This window comes from Ochotona curzoniae, unplaced genomic scaffold (assembly GCF_017591425.1).
Source record: "Ochotona curzoniae isolate NIBS_2020 unplaced genomic scaffold, NIBS_Ocur_1.0 contig_3498, whole genome shotgun sequence".
Classification (NCBI taxonomy): Eukaryota; Metazoa; Chordata; class Mammalia; order Lagomorpha; family Ochotonidae; genus Ochotona; species Ochotona curzoniae.
Genome location: NW_024465885.1, coordinates 1392667 through 1416119, shown reverse-complemented (window position 1 = coordinate 1416119; position 23453 = coordinate 1392667). Strand labels below are relative to the sequence as shown.

At 38.6% G+C, this 23453-nt stretch overlaps 1 protein-coding gene across 8 annotated transcripts in view; it reads right to left on the bottom strand.

The window, feature by feature from the left end:
• ZBTB20 (zinc finger and BTB domain containing 20) overlaps window positions 1-23453 on the bottom strand; it is a 709762-nt gene that overhangs the window by 160639 nt on the left and 525670 nt on the right. For all 8 annotated transcript variants that reach the window (XM_040980442.1, XM_040980441.1, XM_040980439.1 and 5 more), the window contains one exon: window positions 2326-2365. The gene's annotated coding sequence lies outside the window, so the exon portion shown is untranslated. The remainder of the gene's footprint in view (window positions 1-2325; window positions 2366-23453) is intronic.

The following is a 23453-nucleotide window of genomic DNA, read 5'->3' as shown; positions in this document are numbered from 1 at the left end:
TTGATGGAGGAACTTCATTTTTACTGAGAATATCACCAGGAAGAAAACGATTCAGTTCTCAATGCTGAAAGATTTCTATGCTGGTGATGGATCACAGTCTATAGTGCACACAGACCTCACACCAACTGGATTTCCCAAATGGGGCAAGTCTGTGCCTCCTGCTTCAAGACAGGGTGGCAGGTGATAGAGGATTTCTCTTTGTTTCTGTTTAAAAGGAATGGAACAGAAAAATCTTGGGGTAGTGCCTGGAATCTATTCAGTTCCCATTGAAATCTGGACTGGGACACTGGACTAAAGGGAGTGCCAAAGAGGGGAGGTTGGATGGGTTGTATTTTGCACCTGTCTAGAGACCATTAAAGCGCTATTTGGAACTAGAAGCACTGGGGATATAATGTTCTGAATTGTTCCAAAGGAAATTTTCTTTTCCTTTTCATGGGCTTCTGGGACACCACCCTGGAGCCATCAGCTGTGCCCATGGGGCAAGTGAGGACAGCAGAACTGTCACAGGCCCTGTGAGCCTGTTGACATATGGGCAGCCTTGGGATTTGGAACAATCCAAGCAAGCATGAAGCTTGGCCCAAGGGAAGGAAGAGGTCATGAGGACATGAATGGATTATCAGCTCACTACAGAACTTTCTCCCAGTCTTATCACTGGGTGAAACACTTAATTTTCCTAGAAGCTGCTTGACTGGTGGTTGGTATAGAATAGAACGAGTGTCACACTCTGTTTTGAGCCAAGGGTAGCCATTCAATTATGGTTTTTATCTCAAAGGCCTCCCCCTCAACTTCTAATCAGGGACACGGTCCCTAGTACTGCTTGTGTCTAAAGCTTGCCATATACAGCTAATGTCATAATAGCTGAGCCAGGCGGGCAGAAGTGCACCGTGCTGACTCATCCCGGTGATGTGAGGATTAATGTCTTGTCTAACGCAGAGCTATTATGTGAACTGTTTTTATACAAAAGGATTGTAACAGAAATGATTTGCCAGTCAGAGGACTAGCAATACACAGTGTTGGGTGACTTAGTGAGTATAAAGTGGTAGCCATAATCACACACCTTAACATCCTCCAAAGCACTTGCAGATCCGCTCTATCTGCACAGAGAATATGGAATCAAGAGACTTGTCAAGAGCAGGTAGGACCTACCCCTGTTGTAAAAATGCATTATACACAGCAGCAGTCCAGTCTTTGGGGAAGTTTAATCAATCCCCCTCCTCTGTCAAATACACTGTTAGGGCAGACCTGAGTTTTAGCATCCTGGGAAATTCTGCTCCCCAAAATCTATTTGCCACTGGCTTCTGGGAAATATTCCTGGAATCCACACAGAGTGAGACAACCATATGAACCTCCTTTCTGTGCAAATGGTGACAGTAAAAGAAATATCTTAGAGTGAAAAGCAGTGTAGAAAGATACTGTTGTAAATAAGGGACAGCACTCACCACAGTGACACGTGGCCACAAGAACGCCGAGCATTACTGACCACATTAGGTGACCCTTACTACTTATAGACCCTCTCAGGTGGTGTCGCTTTGGGTGACTGATTGCTTGGGTTCTTGACCCAGACCCACATTCAAATAGCTTAATGTAAAATCTACACAAACCCACTTGGTGTGGCCTAGTTTGGGCTTTATATAACATTTTTTTATATGAACCTGAAAGCAAGTTTATTACTTTTTTCCTAAATGTCTCTCCATATTTTCTCAAAAAAAAAAAAGAAAGAAAGAAAAAAGAAAAGGAAGAAAGAAAGAAAGCACCCCCCAAACACCTCTTGGTTCACATGAATCCTGAATTTATTTTTTCTGCTGTAGTATTTATAATCTGTTTATAATCTTTAAACAAATTCTAACTTATTTTCTTTTCAGTCTTGTACTTTTGGTGAAAGGATGGTAGAAATTCCATTAATAAATAACAGAAAGCTCTGATCTAAGAGCTAGAAACTACTAGCCCTAAAGATGCATGCATAACTGAAGAATAAAGAATTGCTCATTGATGGTCAGTGTAGCAAAAGCCCAACTGTTGCTGCTGTCCTGACTGAAGAATGTAAGCTGTAGTTTCCAAGAGCAGTGACTTCTGCAAACAGCAGCTGCAGCCAAGTGAAGGACTGTCTTTATAAAAGTAAAGTGTTGGCCCCTCGGGTCTTTCCAGCCTCGCCCTGGAAGGCAACTCACTGCTACCACCAACGCCATCAATGCTAAACACGAAAGAAGCTAATGCACACTATAACAGCAAGAGAAACCACACAAAATTCACTAAAAATGCCAACAAACACCAACATTTTCCAAATCTGACACCTTTTGAAAATGTAAGGAAACCACTTTTACTTACACAAAGAGAAGGGACAGGTCACAGACTGCTTGTCAAGGAACTGTAAATCAAAGAAAAAATAAGGAATTAGAAATAAGCCCAATGATACGGTGATGAAAAGAAAAGTAAATCTAAGCATCAAAGATGGACTGGTTCTTGTCACACTGAGCCCACTTTTTCATTTGTGACCCCAAAATAAAGGAGATCCGGACTCAAAATTTCCCTAGAGGTATCATCCCCTGCTCCAATGACCAGCACACTCATTGCCAAGATTTTCCTCTGCTGATTTCATTCTGCTCTATAACATACAGAATTTTGTAGAGCCCTTCTACAATGCAATAGAATCCATGTTTGTCTGTTGGAATCTAAATGCTGAAACATTTCATTACATACTGCACGTTTTGTGACTCAGTCACACTAACCATACTTTAAGTGTTTTGTAGCAACATTTGGCTAATGGCTAATGTCTACCTTACTGGACTGCACAAAGGCAGGATATATACTAAGCATTGCTGAGAGAGCTCAGTTAGACAGTCCTGGATAGGGTAGATGTTGCCTCAGAGTACATCACTGACTTTGGGTCTCTGAAAGTAAACTTGCTTTTTTGTGTTAAAGACCAATCCCCATTCCAATGATGAACAAATTCATTACATGTGTTTGTATTTTGCTGTTGAGTGTGACTTGGCCATGTCAACCTCAGTGCCTTAGCTTCCATTTCTGACACAGACTCCTCTACCACTTCTCACCAAACTAGGAACATACCCACTAAAAGAGGAAATAAATTCATCCAGTGACTTTAATCCAATGCATCTCTTTCCCCCTATATTTCTAAGGATAAAAATTTAGATAAAAACGAACTGTTTTGCATCCTATGTTTAAAATCTACTTTGCTTACAATTTTTAAAGCACAAGGCCTGTGATGGGAATGGCCTGCCCACCTTATTTCTATTGATTCTCTTATATAAAAGGATAAAAGTGGGAGCAACAGAAGATGCAAAAGAAATTAATACACCAAACAAAGATGTTGAGAAAACAAAGCAGCATCCCTTCCTTGGCTCCATAAAATACACCAAAGACTTAATATATGCTGATTAATGCTTATCTCTCTGACATCATGATTTTTAACCAATTCACAGAAGGTTTCCAAAAAAATGCAAAATAAATTTTATTACAGGAGATCAAGCAGAAGAACCTGATCAAATAACTGCACTGAAAAAGGCTAATGCAGAAAAATAGCAATTATAGAAATTTAAATGCCAAAAGTTTTGTGGACAAATGCACCTTGGTAATGACTTCTCCAAGGAAATGGTTTCCTCTATGGGGTCAGTGAGAAGCTGTCCATGTCTGTGGGTGTCAAATGTGACACTCTGCTTAGAAAGCAAAGCGAAGATGAGAATCTACAGCCTAGATCACAGTGCATGACAACAAGGGAAAGGCTGGGCATCTCCAGCACTTTCAACTGTTCACAAAATGGATGAATTCAATGTGATTTTTAAACATGATAATTATATTGTGTAAGATTTACTGAAAATGCCAACAAACCTGAAATATTAAGACTATAAGACAAGATTGGGTAACAGTCTATAAAGCTCTAAGTTTGCTACATTCTAGACTTCCCCTCATGCCAGGATGCTAGATTACTATATCTTTTCTTACTCTTTCTTCCCTCCTTTTCTCCTTTCTGTACCCTCCCACTCTCACTTTGAGCTTTTTTTTTATTATTAAAACTTTGGGGAAAAGGAGAAAGTATAGTTATCAGTTTTTAATTAAATATTTTCCATGGTCACTTTGCTGGTGCATGTCATAAATCTAAATATCTTTCTAGTTTACTTTTTCTAAACCACTCTGTGTTAATGTTCTTATACCCAGCAAAGTTCTCTTCTACTTGTCAAGGAGAAATGACCATAAATTAGTTAAAGTTAAAATTTCACGTGATCAGAAGGGATCAATGTAAATTGTACCCAGACTGACTATTATAACCCAAGGTTGGGAATGAAAAACTGCATTTCCTGGTTTAAGTGACACACAGGCTGTCAGTAACAGGAATCCAAGATGGAGAGAAAAATCAGCGTATGTCACGGCCTAAGACAAACTAAAGCCAAGTTAAATTAGAGATTATATTGGCTTAATTGAATTGTAGTCCTTATACATAAACAACAACAACTACCATGCTGATTCCAAATTTAATAGCAGAGCTAAAAATTTAATTTCAGAGTTTTCATATAGTTCATAATGTTCATAAACATAAAAAACCCTACTTCTTGATTGAATTACAATCTGCTATGCAATTTTGAGGCCATGTATTAATCTACATAGATTTATTTTTTTCAATTCAAATAGTTATTTTATCAATATGTGCCTTTTCCACTTAAGTGATTTTCACTTCACATGTCTACAAGTTGCATTATGTGAAATGCAAAGAATTATCTATAATAGCTTCATATGAGAATAAAAATATTTGCATCAAGCATGCTGGGTTCAAAGCAAAAGAATTTAAAATGGCAAAGACTAAGTAATTCAGGAGATTAAAACCTGGTGGTCAGGAAAGAAGGGAGGAGGTGGTGACTGGGAGTGAAGTCTAATCTTAATTTTGAGATTTCTGAGTGGAAATTATTATAATGCAGCAATCTCCAAGGAACTGGAAGTATTATTAATTGTAACTGTAAAGATTAATCAGTTCTAATTTCAATTTACATAATGTTCTAGGGCAGTGGATCTGAATGTGTTCAGGTGATACAGATCCTTGGGAGAATCTCTTTCTCCTGAAAGCTCATTCAAACACCAAGTTCCAAGCAGCTGTCAGATATCATGCCGATTACTGCATGATACATGCAGAAACTGCAGGTGAGTCATCCTCAGCCTCGGCAAAACAGAGGAGAAAATCCTCTTCCAATCCCATTGGTCATTGCCTCTAAGAAGCTCTTGCAAAATCTTGTACACTAAAGCCAGGAGCCAAGAATATACAGATAAGAAGGGAATCAAGTGGTCGAGGAACCATGCTGGAGGGGCTCCTTTAAAGTTTCTCCAAATGCCCACTTCCCAAGCTTCTATAAAAATCCCTTAAAGCCTTAGTCAGAACAGGCAGCAGGAGTGTAGAGCAGAGAAATGATACCAAGAGTCAGTTATCTGTGTTGAGTCCTTTCTGTGGTCTCACGCATCCTGCTCAATGAACTCTGGGATATGGGTATACTCAGGGATGTGGAGCCGTGTAATAGGGAATATACAAAGCCAAAAAAGTAAATAATAAAGCCATGGCTTTCTGAGGGGGCTGGTTTCTTTTGAGTAATTTAAACTTTTTTTTGTATAGTATCAATGTCTGCTTCTTCGGATGCCACAAGAAAAACAAAACATATCCTGTTCTTGGCCTCAGAGAGCTTCCAGTTTAGCAAAAGCAAAATAAGAATGAAGGGAGGTGAGAAAGCAAAACATGTATGTATTTTTAGGGTGAAATCTGAGCCCTCTCTGGAAGGTGTTGTGTGCAGTCAACTGCTTCAGGCCAGGTCTGGGCAGGCACCCTCAGGGCTGGATCACTGGCTGCGGGTCACACAAGTTGGAGAGCTAGAGTATCAGTGTTAACAGTATGTCATTTAATCCTCACAAGAGAAAACACTGTTGCTTCCAATTGACTAGAGAAAAAAGGGAGATTTGAGAAATTAGGAGACTTACCCGAAATCACACAGCTGCTGGCATCTGACTGAGTCAGAACCATGCCAAAGTCTACAAATTTTAACCACTAAATTACACTACCTCTAGGTGTTTCCCACTTGATGTTTCCCCTTGAAATCTGGGCTCATTCAGGATTATACAGCCAAGTTTAAGCCTCTCTTTGGAAGACACAAGTTTGGCTTGATTTGCATTCTAAATATTTCACAGTGGTAAGGAAAGCTATTATTATACCCATTTTATGGTGAGGAAGCTGAGCCACTTGCCAGCTGAGGTATCTGGCTGGGTTAAATACAGAATCCACATTGTCAAAGTCTCATTCCTCTTGACTAACTGAGCCTCGGCAACATTGTCCAAGGGCTTTTCTGTATATGGAATTCACAGCAGGTGACAAAGACTGACACTAATTTTGCAAAGAAAAAACAACAAAAACAGTGAAATAAAAAATAAAAAATAATAAGCCTCTTACAGAAACTGGTTACTTAGAGTTTATTGAGTAGAAAAGGGAGAATCTATTCATCATAAATGAATCAGAAATTTAGAATGTGTCATAGCAATGATGACAGAACTGAGGGATTCAGACAAAGCAAAGTTCAGCACTTATCCTTCAGCTGAACAGTGTGCACGGTGTGACAACAGGACAGAAATGACTGCCTTGACTTTCCTTTAATCCTTCCAGATTTTTTTTTCCTTCAGCTACTGTCTCTACAAGTTAAATGAGTTTACATCTTTGTTTTCTATGCATAAGAAACAGCATTTCAGCATCCTTTGACATTCTAGAAGTATTGTGTTGATTAGTTCTTACGTAGGAGTCATTTCAAACAGTGGAATAAAGATTTCTACCTTAATGATTTTCCTAAGACTTTTCTCTCCCAGTATTTTCTAAGAATTAGACACTAGTGGATTTTTGAGATTTGTATGTCTCTCAGAGTAAGTGCCAACGTCATAGATCCCTGTCGATTGATATTCCAATTTCACTAAGGATACAAGATTTCCTTCAGCTGACAGATTCAAGAAATTTTATGCCAGATTTAGTGACATTTCATGCACCTTGAATTTAGATTTTAATCTTGATTTTCTAACTGGCAAAAGGTTCACAAGTTAAACTCAGATGGAATGGTTATTCATCTCTCCTAACAGATTTCATACACCTCACACTAGGGGCTTCAGGTCTCCCACAGACCTGTTTCTTGAAGACTTTTCATTCTTTCGATCAATCACAAGAAGACTATTAATGACACACATGGCCATTTATATCCATGGGTCCATTTTTCAAGAATGTATTATTGTGAATCCCCCTTGAGAACAATGATAAGAAAGTCCTAATGAAGCATGATTGTCCTTCAGATGCCATGATAGCAATCCTGAAGGGTGTCTCCCTTCAAAAATGTCTATCATGACCAGAGATGGTCTCACCAAGAAATCGTTGAACCCAGTAGGATAATAAGACACTGGACTTTATGCTTGGTAAACACTTCCAATGAAAGAACCTCGACTGAATTTGAACTGTGGTAACGCAGCAAGGTGGAGAAGTCTACCATAGGGAGAGTGTTCGGGGAGGGGTGGGGGGAACCCCAGTGCCCATAACACTGTGTCACATAAGGCAATGCAATTAATAAAATTAAAAAAAAATGTCTATCATGAAATGCAGTAATCATCAGAGGACTTAAAAACCAAAGTTCAGCAGTGAGGCCTGGAATTGATTCTCAGTCTCACACAGAGCCAAAATGCTACTTAAAACTTTTCCCCACCCCACATAAATTTTCCTAATGACCCCAAATTGTTGCTGATAGAAGGCCTGAAAGACTAGAAGGAAGTGAAAGAAGTAAAGGGGTGGCAGGTGTTGAATTTGTTTGAAACATTTAGGGTGAATTCTTGCAACTTCTATAGTAGACCTAGCTCTTGTGTATTCATGGACCCTTCATTATCTCGTTATAAACAATGTTTACCTCCACATCTCAAACTTCTAAAGTTATAGCTTTGTAGATTCCAAGGGCATTCTGTACTACGCATGACCTTTTGTTTACATAACCTGATATTTTTCAGGGGCTGCTGAAAAGGTTTGGTGCAATTACCATGTGGTCCAATTGATAGAGGCACTTGGTGACAATGCTGGTCACAGCCTACCCTTATTGCCATTTGGCAGAAAAAGATTGTGTTTCTTATATGCAAACTCATTCCAAGACTCCTGAGAGTATTAAACACAGAATGTAACACGCTACTGGTACAGAAGGTTTTGGAATAAATATGGGCACATCAGGAGGGAAAAGAAACATCCAGTTCAGTGTAAACAGAAGGTTGTCTTTTCGTAAATGCTTCCCTTAAATGGTTAACAACATTACAAGGGGAAAAGTTCAACACTGCAATTATATCAAAAGATAAATTAAGCAGGTATTTGTACTCAGTGATCTGGCAGACAATGAACCAAGAGGACACCATGGGCAGGGTATGTGTTTCAGAGACTTGAAACTGCCTTCTGCAACATAGATTGGAAAAACGTTTCTTTTGTCCTTGTCACCATCAACTAGTTTCTTAGGAGCAAGCAAAACCTTTCACAATCTGGCCCCAACCCGTCTCTCTCATGCTTTTATTACTTATTTCCTTTTGCTTTTTAATTTCTTCCACCACTGCTTTCTTATCTACTGGAATACCCTATCTGCTCCTGCCCGAGCACACAGAGGACACCTATGTCTCAAGCCTTTGCTAGCACTTCACACTCGAATTTCCCAAGCCTAACATAGTGTGTTAAACTCAGCATGACACGCCAATGTTTGTTGAATAAATGCTGTCTCTCTATTTTAGGAGACAAAGATGATAGAAAAAAGTTGTTAAATCAGTAAATAAATAGCACCAGGGAGAGGTCAAGGAAAAGTTAATTTTAGTGTGTTTTAGGAGTGGGGGCAAGAGGAGCTTTAAGATTAAGAAAACTGATGCTCTTTATTCTTGGGTCTAGTCAATGCTATGAGTCAGTTACTTTTTTGGGAACAAGTTTAAACCTCAAGGTTAAATGAACACAAATGCTCTGTCCATCAGCATATACTGAAAAAAGTTGTGGCTATTTCCATACCGACACAGTGAAATTAAAATACACATAGTCTTTCTCAGGGGCATCATATATGACAGATCTTTTAAAAAACAGTCCCCTTGGCCACTCAGGTACAGAAAGTTATAAAATAAAAGTAAATTTTTTTTTTAACTGTGACAATTTAGCTTAAGGAAGAAAGAGCTAAGGTGTGCGTCATAGGCTTTAGACTATAAGAAGAGTTGTTACAAGGAGGATAATGATCAGCATTTTTTTTTATCCTAGGGAAAAATGATGTTAAAGCATTAAGGGAAGAATCGAAGACTTAAAGATGAACATTCCAAACATGCAAGTGGTAAATAACCAAATAGATTGCTAAGAGCAGTTATGAAATTTCCTTTTTTTCACAGCTCTTTAAAAATAGGAGTATCCTCATCTACTATGGATGGAATGAATGTGGCTTTCCCTCTGGTTAGGAGGACAGATTCAGTAACCTCTCCAGTCTGTTTAGCTTTGTGTGATTCTACAAAATCCCACAAAACATTGATCTTAAAACTAAACAGAATCATAATATAGTTGAGTAAAATGTATTATACAACTGAGCGAGGATTAGGCAATAGAGATAGTCTGTCAGTTATGAAATTTAAAGCAGTATACAGAACTTTCATATCAATTCAATTTGCTAAGTGTATATGACACAAATAGAATGAGGAAAAATGTATGTGAGTCTATTATAGTTTTACCATAATGACAAGTGAAAGCAAAACATTTTAACAATTAATGCTTTTATATCTAAGAAATTTAGCTGAATATTTCATAAGCCTGTATTGCATATGCATATAAACACAATTTCCAATTAAATAGAAAGTCCAGAAAATGATATATATAGGAAATCAACTATTGTTTTCCCCAAAATATCTTCAAATACATCAGGGGAACCAGGGAACAACTCTTTTAAATGACTAAAAAGAGCCCTGTACATTCGGAGTGTAAATCTTTAACAAGCTCAGAAAGAAGTTCTAACAGGGGTGGCAAATAACCGGCTTTTTGCCTATTTACCTTGCAGCTGTGGAGCTCGGCAGACGGGTCCATTACATACAGCACACAGGGCCAGAGGAACAGTTCCAGTGACCTCATCTGAACCAAATTCATTTACAGCAGTTTGCCACATTTCTTAAATAGAAGATGAGCCCATTCTATCTATGGCCCAGATTTGGACTGGATCACTGAACTATTGCCCAACTCTTATAAGCAAAGCACTAGCATGTACCAATCAACAGGCAGCCCATAGCAAAGGCAGAAGGAAGGTCAAAATACACACATAAGAAATTGGCAGTGCATAACAGAAGAAAGCTACTTCTAAAGATGGGCTTTGACTATTAAAACTTTGAGTGTTATTCAACCTTTGTTAAAAGGCGGGGAGAAAAATCCTCAGTTCCAATGCAACTTGTAATGATTTGGCTAAAAAAGAGAGAATAAATGTAGTTCTAGTTTGTTACCCATTATTTTTGTTAAGCACACAAATAAAAAAGACTAAGCCAATTTCTTCATCGCTGACTTGGGATAGAAGATTGCTGTCGCCTTCACTAATGACTCCTTGAGTTTGGCTATCACTGTGATCAGCAGTTGGGAGGATGGAGGTCTATGACCTTCATCAAAGGAAACATTTTGCTCAGTATCACTATAGGAGATAAAGTGACCATTGAGCTAACTTTGATAACCTCCCTAGAATAATGGTTGGTGTTTGTAGCTGTTGCTTATGCTGATTTGAGGACAGGAATGAACTAAATAGCCAAATTGTCGTGCTAACCAGAACCTGGAATTTTGGGAAGCTGTGGTTGGTATAATAAACTGAAAGTGTAGATTGTTACAAGTCAGTGGGTGTACTCTCTACCTCATCCTACTATTCCTTATTTCCACATCCACACTCCTATCATCAGACAGTGGAAGAAAAAGAAACAACATACAATGCTTCGTTGTGGACACTGTCAGCTCTCTATCCCAACCACAGCTTGTTCTCAGGTTTCTAAAACTGTATTAATTTAATTGTTTTAATACTTCCTCTTACATAGATTTGCATTTTCTTAACTGCTTCTACAAAATCCAAATTTAGATTTGCTTCACAGGTAACAAGAGTGGCATTCTGTAATTGTGGGTGTGTGTGTCTGTGTCTATCAGACATGGTGGTAAACTATGTCCTGCACTCTTCAAAATTTCCAATTGTCTTGCCAACAAGGATCATCTACTTCCCAACCTCAAGAAGCCCATGCTGCCTATCATTTAACTTCAGGAAAGATTTCTACACACATACATATATGTATGTATATGTGTGTATATATATATGTCTATGTATATATATACATGCTTGTGTGTATATGTATATATATATGCATTAATCACATATAACTTTTTCCTCTCAGAAATTATAAACTTCTGACATAGATATTTGGACTTCCTGTTCATTTACTCCATGGAGTTTCATTTCTACTAAAGTCAGGGTAATTTAGACAGAAACACAGGAAAACACAATGGTTTGCATGGAAACTATGAGTGCATCTGTCATTTGGTGCTTTCCCACGCAATATCTGCTGATTGAGCCTCTGCAAGCTCAGGCAGACTTTCACAGTATCTTTATGTCTTACAAACCTGGTCTATGAGAGTTCCTTGTGAATATCTGAATCCTTGCATTCACCAACTAAGGAACTAGGAACTGAGAATGCTTTCTGCCTGCTCTTGAAGCTCTCTCTTCATGAAAGGCTGACAGTAAACAACCTAGTGGGAGTCCTTCAGGCCAAACCATGGTTGAGCTGATCTCAGCAGGCAGGGAAAAATGGAGCAGGCTGTGAAGCACAATTATGAAAATATAAAGGATTCACCCATACAGTCAGGAAGAAGTTGTGCTGTTTTCAAGATGAGATGCAGAAAATGAGGCACATGAAAAGAAAGTGTGCTTGGATTTTTACAGTCAGCATAGGTAAATTCCCTAAAATCCAGGTTTGCCAGGATTTTCTCAAAGTGTGGATGCATTCTCAAGGCCTGAGGGTGGCCTGCACCAGGCACACCAAGGGAAGTCACTCCTATCTGTCCAGTGAAGCCCAAAGGACTCCCTGCACAAAAGGGTTCCTTTCTTATCTTCAAAGTCCATCAACATGTGGCCCAGTCTGAGGGTTCCCAACTTCCTTTGAATTTTAAAATTCTGTGCATGTCTGGTTCTTCCTGTGTGATCTGATCCACAGGAAGTGACTGACTCACAACTTCACAGAGCTAATGAGCACCACACTGAGCAGTTTTCTTCCTTCCTTCCTTCTTTCCTTTCTTTCTTTCTTTTTTTTTTTTTTTGCACATCCACTATATGCTTTTAATGCCCCAGCAGCAGCAGCAGTAAAATCATATGTTTGTTTTCCCCTCCAATTTAAGAAAGTATGGTGTTGGGAGGGGCAAGGATGCCTCTGTCCTGAAACAAAATACAGTGTAACCCTAAAATATCATCAAATAATGTTTTATAAATATCAGAAATTATTCAATGAAAATCTTTCATTTCATTCAACTTCATAAAGTGCCCAATTCAAATAATAATGATACATAAGCATCACTGACATGAAGAAGTTTGATGTGTATTCAGGACATTTGGAAAACACCCTGTACTACTGGAAAAAAAATTTTAAAGAACCAGTCTCCTTTCCTATCTTGAACAGCTTTAACAGAGAAGCTGAGAAGAATGACATATCCCATTTTTTTCCATTTCAAGGAACAGACTCATGTTTTTCTAGACTTATTTTTGCCAAAGTGAATGTCTTGAAAACTCTAAGATGATCACTATTTTCTAACTTTTCAAAAAAGAAGGGAAAAGTGAACATGATGATGGTGGGTGATTTAATGGAATCAGCTTGTCAGTATGATGAAACTGAAAAAGCTTTTACAGAATATGTCCACATGCTAAAAAAAAGTCCTTTAACTTAACGTATATAGTGTAGAGTGGTTTTAGTCAAGGCAAAAGAAAGAAACATCATTTATCATTAATTTAGACAGTAAATGCAAGGTTCTACCAAAACCTCCATGGATAAATTACAGAAATACATCCTGGCCAGACAAACGGAGCCAGACCTAGGTCTCATCAGGAGCTCCTGAAAGAGTAGTCAGATTTTAAATGTCATCTCTGTAAATGACCAAAATCCAAGGTTATTTCCCTAGAAATAGCATGTGTTCTACTTGTGCAAGGCTTCAGAGTTTTAAATTTTTAGGCATAAATGTTAGACTAGAAAATGACCTTTTGGATCTGGTGTGATGGCTCATGCACCTGAATTCCATATAGTTGCCTGTTTGTATCCTGGCTGCTCTAGTTCCCACTTAGCACCTTGCTTGTGGCCTAGGAAAGCAGAAGAGGATGGCCCGAATCCTTGCAATTGTGCACCCAAGTGGGAGACCAGGCAGAAACTCCTGGCTCCTGGCTTCAGGTCGGGATAATGCAGTCACTTGTAGAGTAAACCAGAAGGCAGATTTTTCTCTCATCTTTCCTTCTCTCTCTAAATCTGCCTTTCCAATAAGAATTAAAAATAAATCTTTAGAAAAAAGAAAAGAAAGTGACCTATTGTTCCATCTTAAGCAAGCTTTCAGATCTCTCCCATATTTATGTGTGGCATATAAACACACATTGGTAGGAGTTGGTCAGAGAGTATGCATATGTTGTGTGAATTTTAAACCTTCCTTTCTTCTGCAAAGTGATTTGTGCACATACTATTAAATATCCAAGAATATTATAATGTTTTGTATAGTGAAGAGTTATTGGAATTTTTTTTATAGGAGAGACCAGTCTAATACTTAAAACTCTTTTTGTAGTGTCCTGAATCCTATGCTTTGGAACTGAAAGTATTATGAAGGCCTTCCTTGATGTTCCTTAAGCTTTTCTTAGGTATCTCGGCTGCATATGGGGAGTATCGATTGGGAAAACTGGCTCATAAGCCCAGTGATACTTTGTTTTTATTGACACAAGCTGGAAATTTCATATTTGATATATAGCTCAAATCTAGCTCATACAACTGTACCACTCTTTGACTGGGGAGCCACCTCATCTGGTCATCCTACATCGATAGTTTTGTTATTGGGATTTCTAGGAGTCTTCTGCCCATCAGAACTTTTCTGGTTCACTGACACTTGATGGTCTAATGACCTTAACATTGTCCATAGGCCCAATAGAGTACATTTCTCACTATCTCTCTGATTTTATCTCCTATCACTTCCATGAAAAACTGGTCCATCTGGCAATACAGTTGGGTTAGGTATGGGGGATAGAAAAAGCAATGTGAGTAGAGACTAAAAGGAATAAGTTAATCAAAAGTGGTAAAAAAAAAAAAGTAGTGCTGGTGTGCCCTTGTTAAAAATTGACTCTGTCATCACTAAGACTAGAAACGTATTGTACTTACTTACCTTGAGAGTTTAATTCAAAGAGAATACACAAGGTATTTTTAAGATGAAAGCCAGTATTTGTCTACTAATTCAATCTTACTCTTTCAGAGAGTATTACTGATTTCTCTGTCAACTGAATTAACCTCTTGACTGAAAGCACCTTCTACACTCTCCAATGTTTATAGAGACAATTACTGCGTGTTAATGTTTTTTATCAACAGGTTATTAGTAACTTTAGACAAGTTATCATAAATGTAATTCTCTTCCCCAAATGTCCCATGTCTTGTTCCTTACTTGCTTTTTCAGTGGCTCTGTGAGAATCAATAACCCCTCATGAATGACCTGGTCCTTCATTACCTATTATCAACTCAGCTAATAGGTAAGAGACTCTTTCCTAACTCCCAGATGCTTGTTTTTACCAGCCAATTATGTTATGAAAGTCTGCCTAAAACTAGTTAAGTTTTTAAAGTTTTTTTTTAAGAGTCATTATAGTATGATCTGAACCATCACTTTTTTTTTTTTTATTTTTAGGAGCAACTCATGGGGACTCAGCTCCTATGAAGACATATGAGTCACAGGTAATCCATTAGCATTCACCACTGTCCAGGACAGAACAATTTCAACGTTCAGCACAGGGGTACTGTCTTCCTCAAGTCATCTCAATCTTAGAGAACATGGAACAGAGTACATGTCCCTGGTCCCGGGTCCTCTATCATGATCTCTTAATACTCTCTGAACTTAGCTTAGGTAAATGTCAAGCAAACATAATAGTAACAAACTCTCAACTTGTTAAACTTGCTTTTCTTCCTATATGACTTACAAATAAGCAAAAAAGAGAATTTAATGAATGTACTTGGTAGCAATGCTCTCTTCTGTCTTCAAACATTTTCATCTTACATAAACACTGGTGATAAAACTATAAATACCATTAACCCACCTCCATGTTAATACTCTTATTATCTTGTATAAACAGAAGTGAACAAACACATGCATGATACCAATCAATCCCTTTTCTAAAAAGGAAGTTTTCCTATTTCTAAATAGCAGAGAAAAAAAATTTAATGACTTCAGGATGTAGTTTACCTGTTTATATCTTAAATATTAATAAAGTTAAACTGAGCTACTGCTTGATATTCTTGGACTAACAGTTGTCATTAACATTCTCTTTGCCAGCAAGAGTGGAAAAAAGTGGAAATAAGTGGTCACAGGTCCTAGTTTCTTGGATTAGTGTGTGAGGGTGGAGTAGATGTTAGGCTGTAGATAAAGGAGATTTCTAACTATGTAGGCAGTTAGGCTATATCTGCTGGTAGTGACAGGTGTGTGTGTGTGTGTGTGTGTGTGTGTGTGTGTGTGTGTGTGTGTGCACGTGCGCACAGGCACACATGCTCATGTGTTATGAGCATGTAGAACAAATAGCCAGGAAGAGGTTATTTGGGGGTACTGGGTGAAAAGAATATCAAAACCAAACTTAAGAGCTATTTGAGGCAACTAGAGAAAAGGTCACTTCTTACCATCTCCTCATGGCTTTCCCTTCTTTCCCAGTATACTTTCCCCTCTCTTTCACCCCTTCATAACTTTTTCTCTCCATTTTTATTCTTCAGGTATTTTCCTGTATTCCTTTATAACAAAGAAGGACTCAGAAATCTCTAATTTTAGGGAACAATGAGACAAAAATTGCAAAGAAAATTCAATATATTGTGCATATATCTGTATGTATATCCTATATTTGATTGACGAAGAAGAAACTGGGACTTTTCAGATTTAAATAATTCATGGTATGTCTGGTCATATTAATCTACAGACCAGCTGGTTTTTAGCATTGCTAGAAAGTGCTATAATGGGATCAGGAGTAGGAAAAGAAATGTGTGTGTGTGTGGGGGGAGGATGTTGGGGGGGAGCAACAGAATTCTATCAGGCTTCATATTTGTAAAGGAAGAGGACTTCTTCCTTTAGAGCTATTTATTGAAATTCCTCCAAACCTATTTTGTGAACTTATATATAGACAACATCAAGAGAAGGAGCTTAGAAATCCTCCCAGGGTTTAGGAAACTACTAAAGCCTGTGTATTATGTTCATCACGGTTCATCCAAGCAAGTAAAGGGTAAGTAGAGCATGGTATCTCACAGTGAATAAAATGGTTGGCACTTTGCTGGACTGACATATGGAGACAGGACCCATAGGAGCAAAGCTCTACTTATGAATGCCACAGAGAGATGCGTAGGTCCATCTGAATGCACAGGCCCGGGGGGATTAGTTGCATATTGTCATCTGCACAATTCGCAACACTATTCTTTAGCCAAGCACCAACTTCTTAGCTAAGTCTTCTGAGGGAGAAATCAGCACTAAGCTTATAGGAATACTTCATTTGGTCAAAGGGTAGGGAAAGACTGCCCAGATCTCACATTCACTGCCTAAAGATAGGATGAGGTGAGGAAAAAGAAAACAGGAAAGGAGAGTGAGGGCCAGGAAGTGTACCTGACTCTACAGAATAAGCTGAGCATCTTAGGCATGAAAGAGCATGCCTGGAGAAAAGCATCAATACACTATTTAAGATCTCAGCAAGAAGCAAAAACATTTGCCCCTATCAGGAGTACTGCCACTGCCACGTAGGAGGTTCCTTCTTCGCCTGCTCTAAACTATAAAGGTAACGATCTTGCTAAAGATGAGCATTTTGTTAAAATGTTGGTAATGATGGTGAATCTGTGGCAATAGGGGAATAAAACCCTAATCAGCAGGCTATGTTTTTGAAGCCAGTCTGTGCCCTCCAGCACGTTCAGTCTACTTTCTGTGGTTTCTTGGAGATCTGTGCAGAGGTACAATGGGCCTCTTTACTGGGATACTTGAGGGATCTTCAACAAGTTCAGAGAAATGGCAGATTATATTTTAATTCCATTTCTATGAACTTTTGGATGTACATTTGAATATGGCTTTAGAAGAAAAGTATATTACCTTCTTCTCATGACTCTTTGATTTTCCATTATCTTTTTCCCAGGCCATTAATTCTGCATGGAAGGCCATGGAGATTCATGTTAAAAAAACATCCCCCAGCAAGTCCCCACTTAATTCAGGAGCCCAAATGGACCTGACTGTGTGTCCTCTGCCCAGCGCTCTGACTGCTGGGCAATGCTGAAGGAAAAAATCACAATACCCCACAGGCTCATGCTCCTCCAGAATTAGGGTCTCCAGCTTGAGCTGGGGTTTCAGGACAATATGGCTATTCATCTATATGTTGCTAGACAGCTTCTTTTTCCATTCCCATGTTTCATCTAGCTTTCTTTTTAATTCCTTATAACCAAACCCTATCCTTCACTGCCAAATATAAATCTTGTCTTCCTTTTACATAAAGAAGACAGAGGCCACCAAATGGCATCACTTATCATCTATCTCTGTTACCGAATTGAGCAGTACATTCCAGAGACTCTTCTCTGTAGCACCGATGGCCTGCAGGATCTTGGTACATCAGCTATCCTTTTCTTTTGTCGTTTTCAACTTCTCTACTCTGCCAATATGAATTGGATGCCCTCATCTACAGTAACATAAACTGAGATGGCCATCTGGCTCATACATCCTGTATCATAATGCAGAGTTTGAGTCTCATTTTCTCTTCTAATGATTCCACTTTTCTGAGAGTCAACAGGTGGTGGATCAAGTACATGGGTTCTCATCACCCATTTGAGAGATTTGACTGCATTCTAGCCTCTGGTTTTGGCACGGCACAGTCTTGCTTGTTGTGGGGTTTTGCAGAAGTGACCAGTGTTGAAGGGATTATCTCTTCACATGTGTCTGTCTCTCTTTGCCTTGCAAATAAGGTAAAAATAAATTATTTTTTAAATAATATGCAAAAGGCAACAACCATGATGAATGAATATGCAATGCAGCTGGCCATCTTCTGTAGACTTGAGATTTCTTTTATTTGTGCCTCCTCAAGGTTCCTAAATTTCCATTTATTTCTCAACTGGTTAAATTTTGGTTTATCTAATTGTGATTTTAATTAAACTATTTTTGTTAAGGTCATTGAAACCTGAAACATTCGTCCCCAAGATCCACTCACTCTCTGACCTCATTGTTTTGTTTCTTTATAAACACATTCATTAAGGTATAATTTATATACAACAAAATTCACCCTTTTTATATGCCCCTACTGCTCAATAAATTTTGACTTCTATGATGGCTCCCTGAGGATCGCATAATAAAGACCAAGCCCGATCCCTCTGCTTCATATACAACCCCCTTTGGAATCTCTAAGCAGTCTTCCCACCATAACCCATTGTCCGTTCACATCAGCTAGACTTTCCAGAAAATGTACAATGCATATTCATGCCCCTTGGAAGTTTCCTCTTTATGATTCCTTTCCATAAACATGCAATTTTGTATACCTTAGTAAATGCTACTTAGTATCACCACACCAATTTCCATCTATAATCATAACATGAGATGTTATTTTGAGAAACTGATGTTTTCCAAATGAAAGTCATCTGTCAAAATCTTACTACCTGAAGGCCTCTGTCATTTTTGTATTATAGGCTGAATTATATACTCCCACCCCAAATTCCATATATTAAGTTTCAGGCCTCATGCACTTTAAAATGTGACCATCTATGGGAATGGAGTCTTTGTAGATGTGATTAATTAAGATGAAGTCATGTTGAAGTGGTGTGGGTTGTAATCTGACTGATGTCCTTATAAAAAGGGGAAATCGGGACAGACATGCAAACAGGGATAACAGCATGTGAAGATGTAGGCAGACATTGGCTGATTGTATTTGCAAGCCAAAGGATATTAAAGATTGTTAGCACAACACCAAAAAGTGGGTAAGAAGCATAGAGTAGATTCTTGCAATCCTAAAAAAAACATCAACTCTGATGACATCTTAATCCTAGAAGTGCAATCTCTGGAACTATGAGGCAAAACATTTCTGCTTAAGTCACCCAGTTTCTGGTGCTTTGTTACAATGGCCTAAGCAAACTCATAATCTACCTAAGCATCCTCGAGCATGCTGGAATCTCAATGAGTTCTTTCATTCATCAAACACTTGCTCAGTTGTAGGATGTTAAATACAGGAATAAACACTTTATCATATGACTGCTATTTTTGCTTCACTAGGAAGCAATCAGTCTATTCTCAACACAATATTGATGGAACAGTTATTGTTTGAGCAACCCATCTAAATTCATGTTGAAATTTAATTCACAAATTTAGACTTAAAGAAGTGCACTCAGGTGGGTCCAATAGTAAAAGTGACTAAATCTTGAGGATTATGCCCTCAGGGTTCAAGGGTCAATACAGGACAGCTGTGATATACACTTGGGCTTTATTTGGTTTTCCTGCTTTTTTACCATGTGATGCCTTATGCTACTTTGGGACTCTTCATAGAGTTCCACCAGTTTGAAGAACTTCACTCAGCTGCCAGGAAGATGCTGGCACCAACCTGTTGGACTTCTATGATCCTTCTTCACAAACTAGCCAGTATGTTTTGTTTAGAAAAAGAAAGCAGTCTAAGGCAAATGTCTAACATTCTTTCATATAGTAAATATTTATTGGATACCCTCTATATATTAGACACCATTAGAGAAACAGTGGATAACAGGATGATAGGTTGATTTCTCCACCTTAATGAGGCTGAAATCCTAGTAAAAGAAATAGGTATTAAACAAGGAATAATTTTATTCCATGCATCCACACAGACAATCACAAGAATTTATCCTGAAAACTGTTTAACAATGCTCAGGGCATTAGTAATACTTAAAAAATATTCCTAAATACCATGTTCTGTTGTTTCCTTAACATTCTTGCAATCTCTCTATAAGCCTGAAATATCCTGAAGATTAATGAACTTAAGCTGTTCTCTAGACTTTCCAATTTAAGCATAGTTTTAGGAATTTCACTGGTAATGGCAAGCAAACATTACTTTACAGTCTACAAAATGATGACCAGTTAAATGAAGTCTCAGAGTGGAGGTAAGGGAAGCCATAAGCAGCACACAGATGAAAAATATTTGAGCAGGACACCCCCAAATTTGTTTTTCCCCATTAGTCAATGAGTCATTCAACACAAGTTTCTTGAGTACTTCTTGTTTTCCAGACCCTATGCGGAAAAAGGTGAAGCTATGGACAGAACAGATATGGTGCTGACTCCCACTCTGCTTGCATTCTAAGGGGAGAACCTGGACAAGGAAGGTCATCATTGCTTTCTTAATTACAATGTAATAAGGATATGCATGAAGTGTTGGGAGATCACCTGGGTCAGGGGAATGGCCCAGGAACACTTTCTGAGAAGGCTTCCTGAAGGAAGCAATTACTGAAAACCGACTTAGGGACAGGGTATGGATATTTGAGCGGAGATCACAAAGCCTTGAGTTTCTTCCTCCTTTCCTTTCACCCACGTGCACACATTGCAAATACTTAAAAGCATTCTTCAAATATACTAAGAACACCAAAACTAAACACAAGAGAAGGACTCTCCAGAGAAAAGGGGCCAAAAATAGAAGGAAAAAAAAAAAGCCCTAATCTCACCATTTGTTTTGAAAACACCCAAAATGATTAAAACATATTATAAACTAAAACATATGAACTAATCACTTGCCAAGTTTCATTTTTAAATCAAAGCCGCTTTTGAGGTTCATAAACTGAAAAAAGGAGTCTTCAAACATGAACTTGTGTTTTTCTTTTCTTGGCCCTTAACTGGCTTGAAGTATTTGCTGTGAGGCTGCGTGGAGGGAATGGGATCCAGCTGGTTACAAACATGTGGTGCACATCTACTAGAATGTAAGCTCCTTGCGATCAGGACCTGGTTTTGCTCATGATTATATCCTGATAAACAGGAGAACCTGGGAGACAGGAGGCCCTCAAATGCCAGCTGATTTACAAACTGAATGACTGTTCTAAGCCTTTAAAAGCAGAATCTCCAACTCTTTTCTTACCTATGCCACATCTTGCTTTGGGCCAGTGGTTCTCAATCTGGAGTTATTTTTGACCCCACTAGGAGGACGCTTGTATTTTTGGTGTCATAGATGGAGCAGTTACTGTTGGCAAGAGGGCAGGGAGGCTGCTAAGCATCTGATAGTGCACAGTAAAGGCTCATCAGACCCCAGATGTCCACATGGCCAGGGCTGGAAAACCCTGCCTGCGGCCTTTGTTTCTACTGGGATACACCTGGGAATGCGAGCTTCTGTATACCTGGAAGAAAGTTCAGTCCTAGAGGAAGCAAACCAGCATTGCCTCATTGCTTCACCTTACTTCCCTGTACAACCTACAGAAAATTGTTCCTGTTCTAAAGCATACTCAGAGAGCCAATTTTGCTTTTTGCCCTCACTGGGTCAATATGCAGTTGCTGGGGAAACCACTTGAAAAAGTCTATCCCTACAATGCCAGTGAATAATTTTTACAGCATATTGGTAATTTCCCTGAGCTTACCTTAAAGTATGTTCTAATTTTAGTGAAATTAGCTTGTTTAGAGACTAGTCATGAATCTGTAAGTAAAAGGAACCTTCTCCAAATTTACCTAGTTTTCTCCAGGTCAGGATCAGCACATCAGGATCACCTAGCTTCACTCAGAATAAATCAGATCAACTCCAGGATTCTGTTAAAACCCAACCATGTGCCTTAGAGAAACTGGCCTCATAGCAGTTCCTCTGCTACTTTCCTTGTCCTACAATTCAGATACAAGTGTCTGCTTCCAGTTTCAGTGGGGGAAACTTCCATGGTGCCAGAGAAGGGCATGTGTTGATTTCCCTACTAGGATGGTTGCTCCAGTAAACGTGGTGTTGTGGCGTGTGTCCCAGTTACCATAGAGACTGCATACACTAATCATGTAGCACTATGATTGGTGGGGAAGACACATTTTGCAAAAGCTTTTTTGGAGGGATACAGATAAGACACAGGAAAGAAACGGAGGCTGCCAATAAAGAGGTATAGCAGAGAAAAGTTCCAGATGATCACAGATTCTAGAAAATTGAAACAACAGAGATTATAACTGGTATAACAAAACTAACATGAACTTTCTACTCGATGTCTTCCTCTCCCAGAAAAATTTCAAGTATGGGAAAGCAGAACAGACACAAGATATAAAAATAAACAAATCAACTGAGGCATATATATGACAAAAGGAGTATAGCAAGAAAATATTTTTCAAATGGAAAAAGTAAAAACAAGTATTCTCAGAGAATAGTAAAATTGAAAGCCACAGTTCTGTCAGATGGCTGATATATAGACAGCCTGAACCTCAAAGAATTCCTGAAGCTCTGAGGGCCTGTTTTCTATCCCTGCAAGTAGAATAACAACATATAATTAATAAGATGACAATCTCCCTCCTTTGTTCACCAGATGTCTCCTTAACTATCCCAAGGGTTTAACACTATAAAAGATTCACCCCCAAAAAGAAAATCTCAACCTTTTGTCATTCTGTATCAAATGGCCTACTGGACAACTCCAGTATTTGGATATCTCCAACACCTTGAATTCACCAAGCACAATGCTGAACTCACTTCCTCTGCAAGCTTTCTCTACTTACTATGTTCCACTAAGTGCTACAGTCTTAGTATGGTTTGCGTGTCTCCCAAGGCTTTATGTGTTATGAATTAATCTGTATTGTGAGGCATTAAGAGGGTAGAGACCTAATATGACTATAGTGCTTAGTTGTGGGCCTTTGAGGGGTGATTTGGATTTGCTAAGTTGGGTAGGGTAGGGTTACTATGATTGAATCCTAGTGGCTTTATAAAAACAAAAAAGGAAGAGAGACCAAAATGACACACATAAGACATATGATGTCTATCTCTTGGCATGTGATGCTTGGCCTTGCTCTGCCAGCAAGGCAATAACTACAAGAGATGGCTAAGCCCTGTACCTCCCTTGGTACTTTTATAGGCACCATGACAATGAGGGACTTTAAGACTATAGCCTACAAAGCAGTTACACAGTACATATCCTGCATGTACAAGTTTTACTCTTATCTAATTCTTTTATAATAACTTGCTAACTTAATATTCTGAAAAGAGAGGTGGTATTTTGTGTCTGTATAACAATACTTCATGATTTCAGTGCCTTTCACTGCATGTTGTTTCTCA